The 6,734-nt window shown below is 58.3% G+C and overlaps 1 long non-coding RNA gene across 1 annotated transcript; it reads left to right on the forward strand.

The window, feature by feature from the left end:
* The first annotated feature begins 751 nt into the window (after window positions 1-751).
* Window positions 752-1,570, forward strand: LOC117032452 (uncharacterized). Its single transcript, XR_004424734.1, has 2 exons — window positions 752-953; window positions 1,190-1,570. It is a non-coding gene; the product is annotated as an uncharacterized LOC117032452 (long non-coding RNA).
* Window positions 1,571-6,734: the final 5,164 nt, after the last annotated feature.

Genomic DNA, 6,734 nt, shown 5'->3' on the forward strand with positions numbered 1-6,734 from the left:
GAGGGAAGCTTTGCTTCAGAGCTTGGGGAGGCACCAGCAAGGGCCCACGTGGGCAGTGAACGGACCTGTGTTGGAGTCCTTGTGGCCTCACACCTCAGAGCTTCTGTAAACCCGGACGTGGAAAATCAGTGGGATTTGGGCCCATCGTGGGCATGGAGCCCCTTCGCAAGTGCCTGAAAGGGCGACAAGAACAGAAGCTAGAGTCAACAAACCCAGCTGGCCGACCAAAAGACCTCCAGGAGGATCCCTCCCACACCAGCCTGAAATGCCAGGGACACCAGGACGCTTGTGTTGTTTCCAGTGAATTGTCCCCTGGGCAGCAAAGTGGCCCCTCACCGTGGTCATCCTTGGCTCAGCAGGACCCACCCAGCAGTTTGGGGTGACTCCAACTCCCTTCTGCCTTGCAATTCCAGCTGTAGCACCCCAGAGGGGACCTGACCTCCCTCCCCACTGGTGCCGCCCACCCAGCTATGGGGAGCCCTTCAAGAGCTGCTGAGGCCACTTGGGACCTTCAAGCTCACGCCTGCCCTGCAGCTGTGTTGCGTGGTCCCTTTCCCAGTTCTCAGGCTTGTGGCTTACGAGCCCCACCCCACCCCCACCTCCCAGACCCCAAGATTCTGATGGATGTGTGTCGCTGTGTGCTGGAAGCAACCTGCCCCAGGCACCGAGAACCAAACTGCATAATAAAAAAGAACCTTCACTGCGATTGTCTGATCTATATTTATTTCATAACATGCAGAATTAATAAGATGCCGGCTTTAAGGCAACCATGGCAACCGAATGCACGAAGGCTTGTCCCGGCAAACAGATGCATTCATAAATAACTCTGAAGTGCTGATATCAACAGTCGGGGGACCCTGCTGCAATGCTAATGCGGCAGGGGCCAGGGCCACTGTGGCATGTCCCCCAAGGCTGACAGACCCCAACTGCTACCTGGAGCTGGCCTGAGGAGGGTGAGTGTTCTGTGGCGGGTCAGACGGGAGCTCTTGTGGAGCTCTGTCCTCCGGGGGGACCGGGTCTACAGATAAATAGTCCTGGGGGTGGGAGGGGTGGACACAGGGGGCCACGCCATCGCTCTGCAGCTCTGACAGCCAGCTGGCGGGGCCTCTGGTCCTGCCTTCTGGGGCTGCAAGACGATTCGTGTAAGGAGGTATTCCTCCATTCATGCAGTCATTCATTCTTTCCACAGCTGTCTGAGCCCATGCACAGGTGCCACTCACCACTGACTGCCAGTGCCCTGTGGACTGCCTTGCCTGCACTTGACTGAGGGCCACCGTGTGTCCCCCAGGGCCTACTGTTTTGCTGCCCTGTCCCTTCACTCAGCATTTGAACAACTCACTGGGGCTGTGGTTCCACCCTGAATATGACCAGCCCACCGGAGGGGCCACCCGCAGGACCTGGCGAAGCCAGACTTCCCAGGTGTGTGTCGTCTGCCTGGAGTTTGGGCACCGCCATGGGTGAAGCTGGGCGCCGACACGGGTGGTCGACACGACATGGGTGGGGGGGGGATACACCGGAAATCTGTTCCTTCCTCTCGATTTCGCTGTGAACTAAAACTGCTCTAAAATATTGTGTGTGTGGGTGTGAAGTGAAACCCTCAGGGGCACAACCCTTCTGCCATTATTACTTAAAGGCTTTTATCAGACCATCTCCTATAAGAGGCCTTTCTGAACTCACTGAGTGGTGCCCCCACCCAGACCTAATGGAACTGTCTTTCCCGGGCATCGCAGGTCTGCGAGCGAGCCCCCCTTGTGCCAGGAAGACTCATTCACTCAACAGGTATTTGTCTCAAACCCAAGGAGCTAAGTGGGACAGTCAGGGCACAGTGGGCAGGATTGGGGCTGCCTGGGGGGTGGACAGACCCAGGTTGTGCCCAAAAATCCCCTGGGGAGGGGATGGCCTGAGCCGCTCAACAGGGCTGCAAGACTCCAGCGGCCCTGACCACCTGCAGGAAGACCCTCCGGCAGCAGTGCCAGCGGCCAGGCAGCCGCTCAGGATGGAGTAGGGGGCATCCCTGGAAGGCTGGCAGCTGGTCCTCAGGACCACTGCCTTTCTCAGCAGCACTGCCGGCAGCCAGGCGGAGGGCTCCTTCAGCACCCAGCAGCCTGAGTGGCCAGCCACACTCACCTCCCTTAACAGGAGGTCATTTAATGCCCATCTCCCCCATGCGCCCCCACCCTGGGCTGGGAGACTCCATGAACATGCTTCTGGGCCCCTGACCTCGCCCTGTTTCCTCAGTGGGTGTCCGGTGCCAGCCTTACCCGTCCTCGCCCTGTCCACAGGTAGGCTTCTCATTCAACCTCCATCTTCTTACCTGCAAAGTGGGGTCTCCCACCTCTTTCCCTCTGTCTCCCTGTCTGTTTGTGTCTCTCTCTATCTCTGTCTCTGCTGTTGATTGAAGGATGAACCTTATGCTCACTTTCTGAGCACACACAAGCTGCAGCTTGCAGCCCCCCACGCCTCACCTGATGACAACCTTGTTTGAGGAGGAAGGAAGCGGGTGCCCCCTGCAGGCCGCTAGAGGGGCACGTCTTAGTGCTGGGAGAGGCGGTTGCAGAGGCAGTCCTGCCACCCCATCCCCACTATGACCACCCTCACTTCCGCGGCGCGCTCACCAGCGCCCCAGGAGCCGGGAGGAAAAGGGAAAGGCCGCCCACTAGCACTGGCGGACTGAGCGCGGCTCGAGGCCCCCGCTGACCGCCCCGCCAGGGTGTCCGAGCCCACCGGGGGTGTGGGGGCAGAGAAGGACATGGGCCTCCAGGGATGGGGACTGCCTGGTGAGATCCTGCAGACCCTGGTCAGGCGGTGGAGACTCCGGCCCGAGACTCAGGGAGTGGGTTGCTCAGGATGCACAGCCCTCCCCTCGGAGTGGCCCACGCCCCCCATATCTGTGTTACCCCTCCTCTCTGCCCCAGGCATCCGCATGTAAGAAGGTGCACGTCCCTTCTGGACTCAGCGCTCTGTTCACCCCTGAAAAGGGGACACCCAAGGTGCTCCAAGGACTCATGGGATCCCAGATCAGCTGCACCCCGACCCGCAGCGCCGCACCTCTACCCCGAAATGTGCTGATTCCCTGTGCCAGGTCACACTTAGCTGACCCCAGGAGGAAACTGAGGAATAGAGAGAGGGAGCGACCTGCCAGGGGCCCCCGCGGAGGGAGGGAAGCTGGGGTGCCCCAGGGTCCTGAGCTGCCCAGCGTCCGCGCCGTCTCGGGGAGGCGCTGCCGACCCCTCGCCCCGGGTGACGGAGGCTGGAGCTACGCGCGGAGTCCGGGGCGGGGCGGACCCCACGCTATAGGCGGCGGAGGCCCGAGCGCGCATCCGGCTCGGGGGCGCCCCCTGCCGGCCGCCGCGCGCACAGCCAGGCCGAGCGGAGGCGGCGGAACCCGGGCGCTGCGCGAGATCCTCGTCAGTCCCCGCGTGGAGCATGGGTGTCGGCGCCACCCCTGCCCGCAGAGGGGTCTTCCTGTCCTGCGGTGCCGTCACCCACGGCAGTGGCGGCGGTAGGCGTCAGGGAGCACTCCTGCGGCACTGCGCAGGCGCTGAGACGCGCACCTGCTCCTGTGCGAGGCGCACCTGTCGGGGCTGACGGCACCTGTGCTCTGCCAGGGCAGGGGCGGTGTTTGGCTGTATTTTTCTTTCTCCGGCGCATGTAAATTGGCGGTGGGCCTGCGATCCACCTGGTCTTCGGTCTATGGGGTGGGCAGGCTCCGAGGGCTGCGATTATTCCCTTTCCTCCGGAGAACCTGCGGCAGGACGCTGGCCTGCGAGCCGCGGGGTCTCCCACACGTCAGATCCACTCCCGGGAGGGGCGGGGGCGGACTGGGGGCGGCCTCGCTCCAGACCCAGACGCGAAAGGGAGCCCCGCGGAACACCCTGCCCTGCACGACTCGCAAAGTGTGTGCGGAAGAGCCCTGGGGCCACCCATCTCGTGAGCCCTGGGCCTGCCGACCCTTGGCGCTCCCAGGAGCCGGCAGCGGGCCTCCCGCGGCCCAAGGACATGGGTGGGAGTGACGGGAGGACGTCGCCTGCCCTAACGTCAACCCCACGTGGATGTTAATGCCCTTGGACATCTGACTTTTGTCCTGTCCCAAGAGCACTTGGTCTTGATTTCCCTGAGGGGAAGAGCAGTGTAGAGACAAGAACGAGTTAGGGAGGCCACTTTGAGCGGTTCCTTGAGGGTGATTTTTTGCTTGTTCCAAGTGGGGAACTCATATTCTGCTCAGGCAGCCTTGGGCCTTTCCTTCCAGACACATCCCTGAGGCCCCAGAATGAGTGTCACACCACAGGGAACGTTGGTAGGTATCCATGGAGCCCGCCCCTCGCTGGTGGTGACAGGGAGGCTCTCTTTTCCCAAGGGTTAGGGATTCTTTGTGGCTTGTTTTGGAAATGACAGGAGCATGATTTCCTTGGCTGGTTCTCAGGGGCTGTGTGTCCCAGGAAAAGCCCGTGAGGGTGGCGATGGCAGAACCTCAGGCGGGGAGACCCCAGCCCAGAACCTTGCCCCTCAGTTGTTGGCTGTAGCTGGCCAGCAGGGGGCGGGGCTTGCCATAGCCGGTATCAGGAGCCTTAAAAAGAGCCCGCGTCGGCCATCCATCTGGAGGGACATGAAGTGTGCGTGCACACAGCATTATTTATAGAACAAAAGCTGGGGCCAACACACATGTCCAGGCAGACAGGGCAGGGCAGGTAAGTGACAGGGCACTGGATATGGGATGCACGTGGCCCTTACATGCCAGATACGTGAAGCGTGTTCACTGGCGTGGGAACTGTTCATTGTATGAAGTCAAGGGAGGAAGAAGCAGAATGCAAACCAGGTGTGCAACATCATGCCTGTATGGACAACTAAATAAAACAAAGCAATTCGCCTGCCAGAGAGCAGGTGCCAAGAAACGCCGGCCACTACACTGCTGTCCAGGGTTCCAGGGCTGAGCTGGCCTGTCCTCCTGGGAGGTCCTGCGGGCACCTGGGAAGTGGGGGATACAGAATGTGTGCTGGTGGCTTAATAGAGACCCTCTGCCAAAATGGGGAAAAGGAGGTACAGAGGGGCCTTGGGGGTGCGGTCACGGCCCCAAGGTGGGGTCCTAAGACCCGGGTAGCAGTGAGGAGCTCAGACTAAACCAAAGAGTGATCCAGCCCACCCATGGTCAGCTCCAACGAGCTGCACACGAGCCTCCTGTCTCTCTGTCTCTGTCTCTCTGTCTCCGTGCTTTGCCTTTCTTGTAGGCTAGAATTACACAATAAGCAGATTTGGTTCTGGTTGAAGTACATTCACCAAATTTTACAAAAAGAAACAAAATACCCCACAAAGCTTCGGTTCCCTTCTTAAAGCACAAATCCTAGTGCGAGTCTCAGGCCATCTGTGCTCTGCTGGGGTCTGGGCGGTCCCGTTGGACTGGAGCAGGCACTGAGTGAAACCTGGTGTGCGGCCTCAGGCAGATAGGAAGCATAAATGCACGGGTCCCCCTGTAGGGACCTCCTCCCCTCCGGTCCTGCGCGCACTTGCTGGTGGTATTCGGCTCGCAGCCATTCATCATTTCGGGCCTGCAGATTATTCCGGGGCTGATTAAATTAGCAAATGCAATCACAATCTGAAGGAAGTTAATTGAGAGGATTTATTTGGGCCTGACAGTTTTATGCATGTTTGATTAAGTATTATAAGGTTGGTTTTTGATTTTGCATAATTTAACTTTAAATTCTGCTCTGGGGGGCCATCAACCATTAACGACCAAAATAAACCTCTTTTAAGATGCATCTATTTATGATTTATTTCTGAATGCAATATCTTCCAGGTTGGTTTTTTTTCCCTTGGTATTTTTTTTTTTTTTGGGTGCTGTTGCCAAAGTGACAAATATGTAAAAAGTAACATTTTGAGCCATTGCGTTGGCCCTATAAATCTTCTGGAATGTATGCAATTCATTAAAAGTTTTGAAAGAAGTACAAGTTAGCATTTATATTGCAACAAGTGACATATAAATGCTTATGTTTGTCTTCTGAGTGTGCTGTAAAATACATCCTCCTGGCAGTGCTCCTGGGACCAGACAGGTCGCCCACGCTCTGGGTGGTGATAAAACAGATCTTGCCTCCTGTCAGTGCAGTGCTGCTCAATCAACAGGAGGGTGAGTTGTGTCTTTAGCGAAATTAGTGCAGGAGGAAAATACAGCCGGGGCACGTGGGCGGCTGGAAGGGGCCAAACCTGGGTGAGCGCTAACCTTGGATGCAAGCCTCTCGCACCCCCTTCACTGCCTGGGTCTGGGTTTTAGGAGGGCACAGCCATTAAACGACCAAGGGGCTGCTGCCCCAGAGAAGGTCAGAGCCACCGAGAAGCTGGGCTGTGGCCTCCTCCTCACCACCGTGAGAGGCTGGGGTCCATGCGCTGTCCCTTAGGAAGATGAAGTCGTTCACCTGTCTTCAGAGCTGCCTCTTGGAGCTTGGGGGCAGGTGAGGGCACACTTCTGAAATGAGGGCAAACCTGTGATCTATAGACTATAATCTAGCAGCCCTGGGCAGTCCCCAGCGTCACTCACAAAGCCCCTAGACGTGGGTCCGATTCCCCAGCGCCCTGTATCCTGCACGGTGCACAGGCTGCGTGTTTGGGGCCTGGACTGAACCTGGATGGGTTAAATGTCATGATGTCACCAGGCGATGCCAGACTGAGGCCTGCTGCTCCCCAAAGCCTGGGCCTCCCATTTGGAATGTCCAGCACAAGTCAGGCACTTCAATCAACCAACCCAC

This window comes from Rhinolophus ferrumequinum, chromosome 12 (assembly GCF_004115265.2).
Source record: "Rhinolophus ferrumequinum isolate MPI-CBG mRhiFer1 chromosome 12, mRhiFer1_v1.p, whole genome shotgun sequence".
NCBI lineage: Eukaryota > Metazoa > Chordata > Mammalia > Chiroptera > Rhinolophidae > Rhinolophus > Rhinolophus ferrumequinum.